A 17,808-nucleotide genomic window follows, 5' to 3' on the forward strand; every position below is an offset into this window, starting at 1 on the left:
TTTTAAAATGTTCCATCAGGTGATTTTGAATTTGGAGGCAGACTCGAGACCCATTACTAGGATTCTTCAAGTCCTAAATACACATAAAACAATGGCGTAAAGTTTTTGCCATATTGAATTTCTAAAAAAAGAAAGCTCTTTAAAATCTGAGGTATTACAAATAAGGACCTAATTTTAAAACAGGACCTGAGAAGGGGCTAGGATATAGACCTAACTGCTGCCAGGTAGGCCAGTTGCCTCTCTTATTTATATATTAAAATTGGCAGATTTAGCCCTTGGGCTTGCTAGTGTGGAATTATTTTCTGTTCAGCTGAGTTGGCTACCATCCATTTCCTAAAACACTTTCTTAATCTAATTTTTCCAGGTTGGAAAGCTGCTTAAGCATGTGCTGTGCTCAGAGGTTGTGTGGAAATCTATGCTTGACGTATTCTTAGCTCTGAAAGGATATTATTCATGGTTGACATATTAGAGGAGGACTAAATTGAGAACACTGAATTATTACAGAACATTAGCTAACTGAATTTTTTGTGATGCTTTAGAAAGACTGCCAGCCAGGCTTTGGGGATATGAGTAATTGTCCAGTTCTAGACTCCATTGTTTAACAAGGTACATGGATAAAGTACATTGCACCCTTAAACCAGTAGTGGACAAGAATAGCTAGAAAAAAAGTTAAAAGATCAGTCTTAAAAAAAGATCAGTCTTATTTAGTAGAATATAAATGCACAGAAACCTGAGAGAGGGCAGCCCGGGTGGCTCAGTGGTTTAGCGCCACCTTCGGCCCAGGGCCTGATCCTGAAGACCCGGTATTGAGTCCTACGTTGGGCTCCCTGCACGGAGCCTGCTTCTCCCTCTGCCTGTGTCTCTGCTTTTCTCTCTTCCTCTCTCCATGTGCCTCTCATGAATAAATGAATAAAATCTTAAAAAAAAAAAAAAAAAAAAGAGAAACCTGAAAGAGAATGCTAGTCAACGGAATCTAGTAGGTAAAACTATGTTAACGTTTTTGGTGTGTTTTCTCTCATTTTTCTGGACTGGTGGTTCTCACAATGTGGTTCAGGGACATGAGGATTCGAGGGAACCTCTTCAGGAGGTTCACAAAGTCAAGACTATTTTTGTAAAAAAACTGATAAGTTATTTGGTTATTGCCTTTTTCAGTCTCAAATAACAGAAGCAGCTATGAGAATTCAGCTATATTTTGGTAAGCAGGACATTAGATTTGAGCAAATATCACTGTAAAAAAACTGATAAGTTATTTGGTTATTGCCTTTTTCAGTCTCAAATAACAGAAGCAGCTATGAGAATTCAGCTATATTTTGGTAAGCAGGACATTAGATTTGAGCAAATATCACTCTACTAAATTTTTGTTTTAGAAAAACAGTTATTTTTTGTAAAATATGTTATTTATGTTAACATGTAATGGGCTTATTTTTAAAATAATTTTAATTATTTTGCATGTTAATTGGTTTTGATTTCTAATATGGTAAATATTGATATAATTCACATAAACAAAAGGTCTTTGGGGTCCTCTCATTTAGAAGAGTGTGAAGGAGTTCTGAGACCAAAAAGTTTGAGAACTACTATGCTAAGTATAAATGTAATTGGCATCATTTTGGGCACATTGTATAACCTACGTTTTTGCTTAATGTAACACAGATGTTTCCCATGTCATGGTGTTTAGTGGGTCCAAAGCATTCTATTGTAAACTTACAATCATTAGCTTAACTACATAAATAATGCTATGATGAATTTTACACATATCAGTTTCTATAATTTTTTTTTTTTTAAATTTAAGAGGATTTGCCATTCACTGGCATAGCTGCTAATTACCTAGCATTCTACAAGGCACGGACATGTAGGGGAAAAAAATCTAAAATGTGATTTCTGCTGTAAAGAGAGTTAACAGATGTGAGACAGCTTATCATTAGAAAGGCTTGCTTGCAAGGTTGGAACTTGACTTGAATCTGGGAACTTGGCTGGTAAACACTGGTATAAAATTTACTCTCCAGGCAGCCTGGGTGGCTCAGTGGTTTAGCTTCACCTTCAGCCCAGGGCGTGATCCTGGAGACCTAGGACCGAGTCCCACGTCAGGCTCCCTGCATGGAGCTTGCTTCTCCTTCTGCCTGTGTCTCTGCCTCTCTCTCTCTCCCCCCATGTCTCTCATGAATAAATAAATAAAATCTTAAAAAAAAAAAACCTTACTCTACATGATGAGTGGCTTATTGTGCCTAAATTATTTGTACGAGCAATTTGGTTTATGCTGAACATCTGCTTTCCTTCTTTGAGTGTGGAATATTGGTATGTGCTAGGCAGAGCTTGCTTACATGACTAGCCTCCAATAACAGCCTTGTGCACTGAGTCTCTAGTGAGCTTTACTGGTAGATAACACTTTGCATGTGTTGTCAGAATTCATTGCTGGAGGAATTAAGTGTGTCCTGTATTATTCCACTGAGAAAAGACCTGGATGCTTGTACCTGGTTTCCTCCAGACTTCTACCTATGTGCCTTTTCCCTTTGCTTATACTACTGTATGTTGAGTACTGTGAGTCCTTCTGCTGAATCAGTGAACCTGGGTGTGGTCTTGGGAATTCCTGACATATTTGCCATCATGAAGCTCACAGTTTAGTAGGGAAAAGGAGATATATATGTAATTATAGCAGTGTAGTAGATATAAAATAGGAGTGTAGTTAGGATAAAGAGGAGCTATGGTTGATTAAGTATCCAACTCTTGATTTCGGCTCAGGTCATGATCTCAGGGTTGTGAGACTGATTCCTGTCTCAGGTTCTGGGCTCTCTTCTCTTGTTCTGCCCCTGCCCACAGTGTGCATGCTTGCTCTCTCTCTCTTTTCTCTCTGTCAAACCTTTAAAGAAAAAAAAAAAAAGACAAAGAGGAGCTAAACAGAGGATAGAGGTCAGAGAAAGCATCATGGGGAAGATGACCAAAGAGTGTTTTGAAGGATGAATGGAATTTTATCAAATGAAGAAAGAGAAATGTGGGTCTGATAAACAGCATGCACTAAGAGGGTTAAAACTCATAGTGAGTTTGGAGAGACCCAAGCAATTTGATAATGTTGAAGCAAGAAATAATCCTAAGTGACATTACAGGTAATGTTGGAGAGTTAACTAGGAAGTCACTTAAGAGTTTCCAGTTTGGAAGGTAAGCTATGTGATCATCCATAGAATAGCTGGAGGGGAATTCAAGAAGATGTGGAGAACAGTTATATTCTAATCCAAGTGGAGATAAAATGAGGGCTTATAGAGGCATCTATGTGAAGAAGTGAGGATCCATGAGCACCAAAGTAAGCAAATGTGGTGAAATTTCAGTGCATGAAAAACTTCAGAGAGGGCCTAAGGAATTTTTGAGAAGTATGCTTAACCTATAAATGAGAACTTCAGGGTGTGTTTTTTTTTTTTTTTTTTTTGGTGTGTATTTTTTGCAGCAACTGCAACCTCTGATATTTTATGAGTAGGGCCATCCTCTCTGTGTGTCCTTACATCATGAAAGAGATGTAAAGTTGGATTAATATTGTAGATGATCTGTTCCACTAACAGGTCTTAATAGATCCTAGAGTAGACTAAATAACGAGATGTCTATTGAATCCATTGATCCTTTCCACCCTTCTGCAGCATCGTTCTAAAGAGTAGAAATCCCAAACTGAGGTTTACCTTAAGTAATGTGGGAAAGGGTGAGCTGTGGATGAAAGTGGCAATTTCCCTAAACTCAATCTAAAAGCCCTCATTATACCAGGAAAAATATTGTTTTATCATTTTATTATATGATTATCATATACATGATTTTTATCATTATTATTTTATCAATGTTTATCTGCGTCCAGTGGACAACCTTCATTTATTTTCACTGTAAGTAGTTTTACAAATAATACAGAAATAAGAATAAAGGGGTAGTGAAAAACAACTTTATTGTAAATTTTAATAATCTAAATTTAACAAAGCCACATTTTTGTACATTTTTCTGGTTTGGTAAGTATACAAATTCCAATAGACAATGTCCTTTGAACACAACTAACTGCTCATCAACTATTATGATCATGCATGAACCTGGAACACATTCTGCTTATAAATTGTAATTCCTGATTTTTTTTTTTTGAAATTCCTGATTTTAAGTACATCTTTAGTATGTTCTAGCTCATCATTACTTACAGTTCTTTTGCATTTTAATCATCAAAACACAAAACTTTTGGGAACTTTTACACTTGATAATTTTGTTGAAGATGCTATTAATTGCAAAACATTTTCACTATTAAATTGATAAACAGCAATTAGAATGATGAACCTAGTGAAGTTTTTTCATTTCTGCATCATCTCTTTTTAATCACTTTGATATGCGCATTAGCCTTTACCATTTGTCTGTTTAGGAACTAATCCAGTAAATGTTTTTGCACACATACATGCTAGTCAAGAGAATACTATTATCCATCGTTTTAGCAAAACAGGATGTTTTCACTTTTTATGGCAAATATTGTGAGGATGTCCTTCTAGTTGAATGACCAACTGGAAGAAAATGCTGTATTTCCTTTTTGTCCTTAGAAATTTTTGTTCATCCTTTGGTTCTTTTTTGTTTTGCTTTCTAAAAAACTATTTAAAATAATTATAGAATTACAGGAAGCTACAGATGCTACAGAGAGATACAGTGTAACTAACTTCCCATTTGTCTCCAATGGTTACTTCTTATGATGAGTTATATATGAGTAATGTACAATGCCAAAATCAGGAAACTGACATTGAAACTATGAGTGTGTATAATTCTCTGCCATATTATCATTTGTACAGATTCTTGTACAAAGGTAAAGAACAATTTTATCACCATAAATATCTCCCTTGTGCCGCCCCTTTATAGTCCCATCTGTTCCTCTGTCCCCTGCCTCCCTAACTCCTGGTGACCACTAATCTGTTATTCCTTACTATAACTTTGTCATGTTGAAAGTGTTACACAAATGGAATCATACAGTATGCGACCTATTATTACAGTTGATGTTTTGAATTCAGCATAATTGAAGTCCATCCAAGTTGTCAGTTATTTGAATAGTTTGTTCCTTTTTCTTTTAAAAATTTATTTATTTAAGAGAGAGAGAAGAGAGTGAGAGTGAGCATGTGCATGCACAAGGAGGGAGAGGTGCAGAGGGAGAAGCCAGGAGCCTGATGTGAGCCTGATGTCCCAAGACCCTGGGATCATGACCTGAGCAAAAGGCAGGTGCTTAAACAACTGAGCCACACAGGTCCCCCAATAACAATGCAATTTTTAAAACATTCAAACAATCCTTAAGAAGGTAGGAAAATAAACAGAGAAACAGCAACATAAAAGGAGAGAATAGTGAATAAAAATAAAATGACAGGACTTTATAAAGCCTAACATCACTAATCACATTAAATGTTAACAGTCTAAAATTACCAATTAAAAGATTGGTAGAGTGGTTTAAAAACACATAATCCAGGGGCACCTGGGTGGCACAGTCAGTTGAGTGGCCAATTCTTGGTTTTAGCTTAAGTTCTGATCTCAGGGTTGCAGGATCAAGCCCTGCACTTCAGGCTCCATGCTCAGCAGGGAGTCTGCTTGTAATTCTCACTTTGTCCCTCTCTCCCTACCCCTCCACACCTGGGCCTTCTCTCTCAAAAATAAAAATAAAATCTTAAAAAAACCATAATCCAATTATATGCTATCCCATGCCATGCAATCTCACTCAAAAATAAAAAGGAAATTTAAAAAATCACATTATTATTTATCTTTAGTGTTTTTGAGTATATCCCTCTGTATAGATATTTTAGTGGTTTCTCTGGTTGTTGTATATATATAACTTATTGCAGTCTACTGCTATTGGCATTTTATCAGTTTGAGTGAAATATAGAAACCTATTTCCTTTAAAGCCCCTTAGCCTCCACAGTTTATAATTGTTATAAAATGTTTTCTCTGTATTGATAATGTACATAGACATTACACTTTTTGCTTCAACTACCAAACATAATTTGGCAACCTCGAAAAAAGCAGAAACATCTGTTGTGTTTACCCTATTTTTGCTTTTGGTTCTTCCTTCCTGATGTTCCAAGAAGGATGTTCCAAGATTCCTTCTTTTATCCTTTCCATTTCAAGAACCTCCTTTTAGCCATTCTTCTAGGGTAGATGTGCTGATGAAAATTTCCATTAGTTTTCCTTTGTCTGAGAATGTCTTGGTTTGATAGTTTTGCTGGATGGGGAATTTGGGGTTGGTAGTTCTTTTTTTTTTTTTTTTTTTTTACCCAGTACTTGAAAAATGTCATGCTACTTTCTTCTGGCTGCCATGATTTCTGAGGAGACATCTGCAGTTATTCAAATTATTATTATTTTTTTCCCTGTAGATACTGTGCCATTTATCTCCGGCTGCTGTCAAGATTTTTTTCTTTGTATCTAGTTTCTGAAATTCATTTATGGTGTTGCTTGGTACAGGTTTTTTTTTGGGGGGGTGGGGGGTTATCTTTTTTGTTATTTTCTCAGCTTCTTACATCTTTATGTGTGTTTATATTTTTGCCAAATTTGAGTAATTGTAGCCATTATTTTTCCTAATTCTTGTTCCACCCCACTGTCTTTGTCTTTTCCTTCTGGGACTCTATTGACAGGAATGTTAGATCTTTTTTGTTATAGTATCAAAGTTCCTGAGATTGTTTGACTTTTTTTTTCTGAGCGGTTTTTCTCTTTGTTGTTCAGATTGGGCAATTTTGGTTGTCTTCTCAAGATTCACTGACACTTTCTTCTTTCTTCTTCATTCTGCTGTTGAGCCCATACATTAAATTTTTTAAATTTCAGTTATGGTATTTTCTTGTATAAAATTTTCATTTGATTTTATATCTTTTCTATTTCTTTGTGTAGGGTTTGGTTTTTTTTCAATTTTTAAAAAATTTGCCTGTTGAAACATTTTTATGATGGTTGCTCTTAAACCTTTATCAGATAATTTCAATATCTGTGTCATCTTGGTGTTGGCATTTACTGATTGTCTTTTCTCTTTCAAGTTGAAATTGTCCCGATTCTTAGTGTAATGAGTGGTTTTCATCTAACCAGGGCATTTTCAGTATTATCTTATGAGACTCTTGGTCTGAAGTTTCTGTCTTAGCTGGCCTTTTCTTTTTTAAAATATTTAATTAATTTATTTATTTGAAGGAGAGACAGAACTGAGCAGGGGGAGGGGCAAAAGAAGAGGGAGAGAGACAAGCAGACTCCCCACTGTGGGGAGCCTGATGTGGGGCTTGATTCCAGGGCCCTGAGATCATGACCTGAGCTGAAATCAGATGCTTCACTGAGCCACCCAGGTACCCCTTAGCTGGTCTTTTCTGACACTGTTTTTGGATTTGGAGGGGAAGTCACCAAATCCAAAATTTGGTGGAAGGTGGCCAAATAATGTGGAAGGTGGAAGTAATAAGGTAGATTGGCACTCCACCTTATTACTGCCTTGTGAGGTAGAAGTCCATCCTCCTTGCTTGTTCCCAGTGGAAAGGGGCTCCTCATTACAGTTGTGCAGTGGTGGGAGATTGGTTCCCTATTAGGCCTCTGATGATGCCACCTGGCTGGCAGACGGGAATGTACCTGTTAGTGCTTTTCATTGTTTCAAGCACATTATCAGTAGATAATCAGGGGCACATTTTGCTGAGGGATGAAGTAAGTCCTCACTCTTAACACAGTCTTGTCTTTCTTTTCTGTTTTAGATTTCTTTATTTTAGAGAGAAAGAGAGCATGAGCAGGAGGGGCAGAGGGAAAGAGAATCTGAAGCAGACTCTGCACAGAGCCTGATGTGGGGCTCAATCTCATGAGCCCAAGATCACGACCTGAGGTGAAACCAAGAGTCAGATAATCAATCAACTGCACCACCCAGATGCCCTGCACATAGTCTTTTTTTATATTACCCGTGTGTGGTGTGTATGTGTGTGTGTGTGTGTGTGTGTGCGCGCGCGCACACACGTGCCGGCAGCCTTGTTACAGTCAGACAGGGGTGGAGGTCTGGACTTTGTGATTGTCTTTTGCCATTGGGATGAAGATGGGACTCTGGTTGTTTTCATGGTATTTGGTCAGAAATATAGTGGTTATTGTCTCAAAGTTTTCTTGCTCCATCCTTAGTCCTTTGGCAAGAGAGAGCAGTTTTTCCGGGGGTGTTTTTGTGCCTCTATGGTGCTTCCAGGATGCTGGCTTCTCCAGTATGCAATCTGGAATATATGAAGCAGAAAGAAGAGACTGAGAACTCACCATGTGTTGTTCTTTGACTCCACTGTCCCTTCTATCTGCTGTCTTCTCTCTACCGCTGGGTTGTCTTTGTATTTATAATATGTAAAGTCCAGGAGTTTTATTATGCTTAGTGGGAAGACTAGGAGGATCTCTGTTTTGATCTGTAGCTGGAAGCCTTGATCTTGATAAAATTCATTCATGATATTGTCATCTGAAGAGTCATCGTCTGATATTTCACTTTTATAATCTTTTATAATGTTTCATCAACATTATGGGTTTAGGGTGATCTTACCTGTCTCTCTACATTCATTTTCTGATTTAATTGTGAAAATGTTTTCCTGTCAATTTTCTTTTTTTTTTTTTATTTTTTATTTTTTTGGCCATTGTGGTTCCAAGAAGGAAAAATCCTAAGTTCTCGATTGTTTTTAGTGAAGTTTGCAAAAACAACAAAATTAGTATCTCCAGGCAATTGGACTACTTAGGTCAATTGGAGGAAAAAAAAAGTCCCCAGTAATTGAAAACAAAGACAACAGAGAAGGTGGAGATTTTGCAGGGTGGATGCGGGGAGTGTGAATAATATGAAAGAAAAATGGGGTAAGAGCTGTGAAGTTTTGTGGATGAAAATGAGAAGTCCAGAAAGAAACACAGAAGAATTTGAAAAGGGTTTTGCAGAAGAGTAGTAGGAGAGAAAAGTGGAAAAAAAGGAACAAGAGGAAGGTAGAAAAGGAGGGAAGAAAAAAAGCACAAACTAGATCTTAAAAGGAATAACCTGATCTATTGAAGGAGATCCAGAAAGAGGACATGTTGATTGGTAGGGGCAGTCCATAGTGTAGGATTGGCTAATGGTCAGTATTCTGCTTTTTAAATAAAGATCATTCTTTTTTTTTTCTTTTTTAAAAATTATTTATTTACTTATTAATGGGAGAGAGAGATTGAGAGAGACAGAGACCTAGGCAGAGGGAGAAGCAGGCTCCTTGCAGGGAGCCCGATGCGGGACTTGATCCCAGGACCCCAGGATCACGCCCTGAGCCGAAGGCAGGTGCTCTGAGCCACCCAGGCGTCCCTAATAAAGATGATTCTAATGTAGAAAGTAATGCTCTGTCTTCAGGGAGTCTTCATGGGAAAATACATATCATTATATATATATATATATATAATTTTTTTTTAGGCTTTATTTATTTATTCATGAGAGAGAGACAGAGACACAGGCAGAGGGAGAAGCAGGCTCCATGCAGGGAGTCCGGCGCGGGACTTGATCCCAGGTCTCCAGGATCACGCCCTGGGCTGAAGGCAGCAACGCTAAACCGCTGAGCCACCTGGGCTGCCCTCATTATATATTCTAGAATACAATCTTTTTAAAAGATTTTATTTATTTGAGAGTGAGCACTTAGGAGAGAGCGGGTAGCCCAACTCAGGGCTCCATCCCAGGACCCCATCTGAGCCAAAGGCAGATGCTCAACTGACTGAGCCACCCAGGAGCCCCTAGAATACAATTTTTCTTTTGAAACAAAGCAGCATTTTGGAACATGTCTGCCAGTTAGTTTTAGTACTTAAGAAAAAGAGTTCATGACTGATAATTTTTACTCCAAGCTCCTTATAACTTTTTGAATTTTTAAAAATCAAGTTTAATAAAATTGTTGATATATTTTAAAAGTAAAGAATGATTATAAAAATATGGCTAAATATACTCTAGTAAGCATTATCCTAAGTTATGTAGTTTATTATTCTTTTTTTCATCTCATTTCACTATAATGATGGAATTTGGGACTTTAGGATAATTGCTGAAAAGAGATTGCCCAGTTCTCAGAGAAATGATTTGCAGCTATTTAGATGAAGAAAATATTTCTAGGAGTCTGTTGTAACGGGTCATTTGATTGTTTTCAGGGATTGTGCTTTATAAGGTCAGTGGATAGATTTTAACTTATTAAGCCTCTACCTGGAAGTCTGTTTTGAATAACATTGTTAATGATTATATTACTTCGGGGACAACTCACAAATAACGATTGTATTCCAGACAACTTCTCAACCATAGCTTATCTGGTATTCATTCACTAGTTAGTATGTTTTATAAGCATAGCGAAAACATGTAAGAGAACAGAGGAATTTTACTCATTGTTTTAATTTATATTTTTATTTTTTATTTTTTCATTGTTTTAATTTAAAGTATATGATTCTGTATATCTATGAGCCCCATTTTCCCTTTCGGATATAGAATGATTCAGGTCTTTTTCTAATCCATGCTTGTATGGATCCTGAGAAGAATACTCCAGAAACAGGGAATGATTTTGGTAATGCTACATAATTTTTTTTTAAAAGATCTTATTTATTTATTCATGAGAGAGAGAGAGAGAGACAGGCAGAGGGAGAAGCAGGCTCCATGCAGGGAGCCTGATATGGGACTCGATCCCGGGACTCCAGGATCATGCCTTGGGCCGAAGGCAGGTGCTAAACCGCTGAGCCACCCAGGGATCTCGGTAATTCTACATAATTCTTAAGAGGGCCTTGGAAATAGATGTCCACTGGACATTTTGAAATCTCTCTGTGCCCCAAGTGTAATCTTGAGGATTATGTCCTGAACATTTTAATGGCATCCTTCTGTCCCTGGTTCCTTTAACTTGCAAGCCAGAGAGAGGAGGAGCAGCTGGTAGGTAGTAGAACTATGCAAATTTACAGGCTGCTTGATTCTAGACCTACTTTGAGGACAGTATTGGTTACCTCAGTGCTGCTCAGTGAGTGACTCAGCATCACATTGAAGCTTGTTTGAATTTTCTTTTTTTAAGAGGGGTGGGACAGAGGGAGATGGAGAGGGAGAGAGAGAATTTTATGCATGGAGCCTGATGCAGGGCTCGATCACACAACTGAGATCATGACCTGAGCTGAGGTCAAGAGTTGGATGCCTAACCAACTGAGCCATCCAGGTGCTCTTGTTATTTAAAATTCTTAAGCACAATTTCAGACCTACTAAATCAAAATCTCTGGAGATGGCATCCAGAATTTTGTGTTTTAACAGTCTCTTCCATGTAATTCTTACACTCAGTAAAGTTAGAGAATGAGATACTAAGTCCTGTTTGTAACTTTTAGTTATCCATTCTAATTAGGATTGTCTGTGCGCATTCCATTCAACCTATCTCATTTGGACTCCTGCTCCCCTGTCTTTTGGCTTTTCTAGACTAGTTCTTCTAAACTCTTTATGAATCCAGTTCTTTTATTTTTTAAGAGATTTTTAAGTAGGAAATTGCCCATAATTTCAGCTGGGCCTTCTTTTTAAAAAAATGGTTGTATAAGAATGATGAATGTGAAGTGAAATGTTATTCAAAGGCAATGACTTCCTGAAAAATAAGGCTTGTTAAATTGTGGAATCTTTTTCTAAGAGAGCTCCTCACTCCTTTAGAAATTTTAAAATATTTATCTGTTGCATTATTTCATTAGAGTACTAAAGGACAGAGGGATGGACCAGATTATTTATATACATTCTTTCCAGGGCTAGAATTTTATTATTTAATATATTTTATTTATTTTTTTTTATAAATTTTTATTTATTTATGATAGTCACACAGAGAGAGAGAGAGAGGGGCAGAGACACAGGCAGAGGGAGAAGCAGGCTCCATGCACCGGGAGCCCGACGTGGGATTTGATCCCGGGTCTCCAGGATCACGCCCTGGGCCAAAGGCAGGCGCCAAACCGCTGCGCCACCCAGGGATCCCTATTTAATATATTTTAAAATTAAGAAATTTAAATGTGGATTTAGTTTTTGATAATTTTTATTAAAAGCCAGTTTTTAACATTAGCTCATAGAATTCAGTAGTATCCTCCACATCTTGCTAATAAAGAGTGTACTATTATTTGAAAAATGAAGTCTTTTGTTCTGTTTTTATATATTATGTATTGGGATTAGTTTTTATTACCAGTTTGTGTTAATTTTTCATATCGTATTGGTGTATTGTATATATTGGTCACATATTTTTAAATTGTTGACTCCAAAGAATTGTTGAGCCATCTGAAATTGCCATTTTTGTCAAAAATGATCAAATACCAGCAGTTTCATATGGTTCAACCTAATAAGCCTTTGAGGACCTAAAGGTATGCTTTTCACTGGAAAACTGGCTTATTTGCTTTGAAGAAATTAAAATGGTTTCTTTGGAAATTTTTATATGTTTCAGAGTCTTAGGTTCACACAACATGATTTGTACTTTCATTCATTGTCTCATCTGAATATATAATTTTCTACAATTAAAAAAAGTTAAGATTTTGTCTACAATAAAAACCAACCAAACAAAATTAGGCATTTCCCATTAAGATGATAGTATCAGAATTCCCACAGTTTCTTGCCAGTCCCCCAACAGAAACTGATTGAAATGATTAAAGAAAAGCAAAAATAAGCATTGTGCTCCTAATGTTAAAAACAGGGAATTGTCAAACATGATCATTAATTTGAAGGAATTTTTTTTTTTTGTCTGTTACGCTAAAGTTTGAATTTAACTTCTGGGATGATACATCTATCTCCACAGGGAGCAGTGTAATATTGTGAAAAATATAGGTGGAGAAAATTCTGGAAGTCACTAGTTAGCCTGTGTTTGGGTAGGTGATGGAGAATGGACTGCACTCCTGGGAGGGCTGTGGGAAGATTATATGTAACTTCTTTGTGTTCAAAGGAGCCAACAGCATCCTGTGGTATTCCTAGCAGGTCTAGCAGAGGACTTTTACCACACATACTCTTTTTCTTTGACATGGCTTTCTAGCTGGAGAATGGACTTGCTCTGATATATGGAGTGAACCCTTTTCATATTGACAGGTGGAGTTAGAAACAAAAGATGGATGTGAGATATGGGAAATGACCCATCTGGAGCCCGTTCTTAGCTGTGGGCTTTGGGCTTAGAGCAGCACTGGCATTTGGGCTGAAAGAAAATACTTAGGACTTTATCTAGCACTCCGCAGGCCCAAGGAATCTTTTCAGGAGCATGTCCAAGTCACCTCAAAGCAGGGCAGTGTTTTGGAATTAGGAGTAGGGGTATTTCTCTGCTGGTACTGGTCACTCTCCCTCCTTGGTGAAGCTGGCCTCTGGGTTCAAAAAGTACCAAGAAAATGGCATGTAGGAACAGAGACTGCCCTCAGGTCCATATCCCACCTTCCCAATCAAGAGCTGCTGAAAGACCTAACCTGTGTGCCATCCAGTCCTCTAGCTTACTTTTTAAAAAAGTTTCAAATGAAGTTGTTACAAGGGTATAGTACAAAATGACTTTTCTATACATTTCTTTTCCTTTTTTCTTTTTTTTTTTTTTTTTTAAGATTTATTCATGAGAGAGAGGTAGAGACACAGGAAGAGGGAGAAGCAGGCTCCCTGCAGGGAGCCCAATGTGGGACTTGATCCCAGGACCCTGGATCACTCCCTGAGCCAAAGGCAGATGCTCAACCACTGAGCCACCCAGATGTCCCAGACTTTTCAATACATTTCACCTATTGTGAATATTTTGCCTTTATCATCTTTCTATTTGTAGATAATTTTTCTTTTTAGAACTATTTGGGTGTAAATTACAGAAATCCTGCCTTTTTACCCCTAATTTAATGTTTATTTCCTAGGAACAAGGAATTCTACTAAAGTATTCATTATGAGTATCAAACTTAGGCAATTTAACATGAGCACAAATATATAGTCTATATTCTATTATTTTTTTCCAGTAATGTTCTTTGTAGAATTTAGTTTTGCTGATCCAAGATTCAGCCCAGGACTGTGCTTTTGCATTGAGTTGTCATGTCTCCTTTAGCCTCTTTAAAGATCTGCTGCACTTCCTAACAAGCCTTTGTCTTTGATGACCTTGGCATTTTTTATAGTATAAGCCTTTTGTTTTGTATCTTGTCTGATGTTTCCTTGAGATTAGATTCAGATTATGCCTTTTAGGCAGAAATGCCACATAAATGAGGTGTATCCTCTGTGCATTACATTGGGAAGCATGTCATATCTGTTTTCTAGTTGCTGATGTGAACTTTGGTCCCTTAAATAAGATATCTGCTAGTTTTATCCATGGTAAAATTAGCATATTTTCCCTTTGTTAATTACCAAGTACTTTGTAGGGAGATATGTACATATCCTGTTCTTCAGCACACTTCCACCTGCTAGTTTTAGCATCTGTTTTTTATTCTTGCCTGAATCCGTTATTGCTTTGATAGTTGCAAAATGGTGATTTTTCCAACATTCATCATTCTTTCTACATTTATTAGTTGGCATTCTGCTATAAGAAAGACATCTTCCTCATCTGTTACTATCAGTATTTGTTTTGTACTTTACATTGTCCCTAATTTGGTCAGGAGCCCTTCAAGTACCTTGCTGAGCCCTTTTGACAAGTCCTGTCTTTTTTTTTTTTTTTTTTTTAAATAATGTTTTCTTACTTTACACCAGATTGTTTCAATTTGATCTTCAACTTATTTCTCCAGAGAGTTCTAATTCTCTTTTGGGTGGTTGATGTCAAGAAACTAACTGCATGAGTGCTAGAGAATTTTAACTTGCTCACATAAAGAGGGAGGAACCAAGAGGACCATTCATTCACACTAATTTTGAACACAGCCTGCCTGATGTAATCGGCCCTTGTTGATACTGTCTGGACCTGGCAACCATTACTGTTTTAATTTCAATAGCCTTCTTTTTTTTTTTTTTTTTTTTTGATACCCTTCTAATGTGTTCTGATCTCAGAGCAAGTTTCCCCTTTATTATTTATTGATTTTTTCTCTTTAAAAACATTCTCTCTCCTAGATGAATTTTAGAATCACATGTAAAAATTCATTCCAAAAAAGTTTCATTATTTTTTGAAAGGTATTGTATTAAATTTATTCTTTAACTTATGGTAGACTTTCTCTTTCTTTCTTTCTTTCTTTCTTTCTTTCTTTCTTTCTTTCTTTCTTCCTTCCTTCCTTCCTTCCTTCCTTCCTTCCTTCCTTCCTTCCTTTCTCTTCTCTTCTCTTCTCTTCTCTTCTCTTCTCTTCTCTTCTCTTCTCTTCTCTTCTCTTCTTTTCTTTTTTCTTTTCTCTCTTTTCTTTTCTTTTCTTTTCTTTTCTTTTCTTTTCTTTTCTTTTCTTTTCTTTTCTTTTCTTTTCTTTTCTTTTCTTTCTTTCCTCCCTCCCTCCCTCCCCCTTCCCCTTTCCTTTTCCCCTTTCCTTCCCCCCTTCCCCTTTCCTTTCCTTTCCTTTCCTTTCCCCCTTCCCCTTTCCTTTCCCCCTTCCCCTTTCCTTCCCCCTTTCCCCTTTCCTTCCCCCCTTCCCCTTTCCTTCTCCCCTTCCCCTTTCCTTCCCCCCTTCCCCTTCCTTCCTTCCTTCCTTCCTTCCTTCCTTCCTTCCTTCCTTCCTTCCCTCCCTCCCTCCCTCCCTCCCTCCCTCCCTCTTTTCTTTCAAGATTGAGTCTTCTCACTTAGGATTAAGACACAACTTCATTTATTCTTCTATTATAAGGTATCGGTAAGGGGTCTGTAGTTTTCATCACATGAATCTTGGGTATCTCTTGTTATAATTGTTACAGTCTTTGTGAGAGTATAATTGTTTATAGTTTTGTGTTTGGGAATAGTATCTTTTTGACATTTAACAAGTTTGTGCATATGGACAAGTATCTAAATTGTGAATGTATAATAATGAATTTTATTGGACCACTACCCAGGTCAGTCATGAGAATCTTGCTGGCACCTCAAAGTTCCGTATAGTCCCTTCCTAATCACAGCCTGCTCTTCTTTACCTTCTAAAGCCAGCAAGTTAAGGGGAATACAGCTACTTACATGGCTGTCCTTGTTCATTATAGGGAAGAATGACAGTTGAGCAGGACAGACTTTTTTTTATCCCTGCCACAAAATTCTGAAGAGATGTTTACTGTGTGGGCTTTTGTATAAGGGACAAGGAACAACATAATTGCCTTTTTTAAGACTAGCTTTATGAAACATACAGATTTATTTTTTGTAAGTCTGTTTCTTAAATTGAGTCTATCCTTGAATAAAGCAGAGATAATATTAAGTAAAAAAGTAGTCTTTCTAAAGTGTGTTTTGTTTAGATGTCAAAATAGTAGCTTTGGATTATCTAGCTTGATACAGAAGTTGAAAACCATTGTTCGGGTTTCTCTTAATTTAATGAGGTTGTGGAAATTACTCCTACTGCTCCATAACCTCAGCTATCTTTCAGCATTGTTGATCGAGATTAATGAATGCTGTCTCTTCCACCGTGTCTTAGATTTTGATGTCAAGTTCTGTCCTTAGGCTTCTTCTCACTGTGCACTTTGTCTCTCTGAGCTGTCTCATACTGTTGTTTCAGTGTCTACATTTATCCTCATAAAATCCACTTTTATTTCCCAGATCAGGTTTTCCTGACCTGTGATTCTCTCAAATTAAAATGGATGACTTTTAACTGGGGTCATCCCAGTTTATTTTACATCTGCCTGTTAGAGTTTTTAGGAATCAGAAATTTGGCCAAAGTCTGGCCTAGGGAAATCTTTGCCTGAATAGGAAGTACATAGGAAACAGCCTATGGAAATAAATGATTATGCTATATATAAAAGAGGTAATATTCATTTTATTATTAGATATATTATCATCAATTTCAATACTTCATCTCTGTCTTCTTAATACAAATAAGGTCTTTATAGTTCTTTAAATCTTTTGAAAAATGATGTTAGTATTATGCTTGAAGTGTTAATTCTAAAATCTTTTGTTCTTTTTTTTCTCTATCTTTACATTCTGAAGTGCTAAGTAGAAAGTGCTTACAAACTGTAAGAAATTCTTAACTATAGGGAACAAATTAAGGGTTGCTGGAGGGGAGGTGGTGGGAGGATGGGGAATTAGGTGATGGGCATTAAGAAGGGCACTTGATGGAATGAGCACTAGGTGTTATATGCAACTGATGAATCACTAGATTCTACCCCTGAAACTAGTAATATGCTGTATGTTTAATAAATTGAATTAAAATCAAATTTAATGTATACAATGGAATATTCCTCAGCCATTAGAATACCCACCATTTGCTTCTATGTGGATGGACCTGGAGGGTATTATGCTGAGTGAAATAAGTCAATCGGAGAAGGACAAACATTATATGGTCTCATTCATTTGGGGAATATAAAAATTAGTGAAAAGGAATAAAGGGAAAGGCGTGAAAATATCAGTGAGGGTGACAAAACATGAGAGACACCTAACTCTGGGAAATGAAGGGGTAGTGGAAGGGGAGGTGGGCGGGGGGTGGAGGTAACTGGGTGATGGGCACTGAGGGGGGCACTCGGTGGGATCAGCACTGGGTGTTATGCTATATGTTGGCAATAATTGAACACCAATAAAAAAAAGAAAAAAATAAAACTCACGAAAACTCTAAAAAAAATAAAATAAAATTTAAAGAAAATCTCAGGAAAAAATAAATTGCTTTCTAACATTAAAAATAGAGCATTATGTTAGTGGAAGCTTTGTTATATTTAACTGGTTGGGACTTTTTTTTTTTTAAGATTTTATTTATTTATTTGACAGAGAAAGAGAACGCACAAGTAGGCAGAGTGGCAGGGAGAGGGAGAAGCAGAAGCAGGCACTGAGCAGAGAGCCTGATGAGGGGCTTGATCCCAGGACTCTGGCATCATGACTTGAGCCAAAGGCAGATGCTTAA

At 37.1% G+C, this 17,808-nt stretch overlaps 1 protein-coding gene across 7 annotated transcripts in view; it reads left to right on the forward strand.

Annotated features, from left to right (window-relative positions):
- MGAT4A (alpha-1,3-mannosyl-glycoprotein 4-beta-N-acetylglucosaminyltransferase A) overlaps positions 1-17,808 on the forward strand; it is a 155,353-nt gene that overhangs the window by 58,911 nt on the left and 78,634 nt on the right. The window lies entirely within an intron of this gene.

Source organism: Canis lupus, chromosome 11 (assembly GCF_048164855.1).
Source record: "Canis lupus baileyi chromosome 11, mCanLup2.hap1, whole genome shotgun sequence".
NCBI classification, from domain to species: domain Eukaryota; kingdom Metazoa; phylum Chordata; class Mammalia; order Carnivora; family Canidae; genus Canis; species Canis lupus.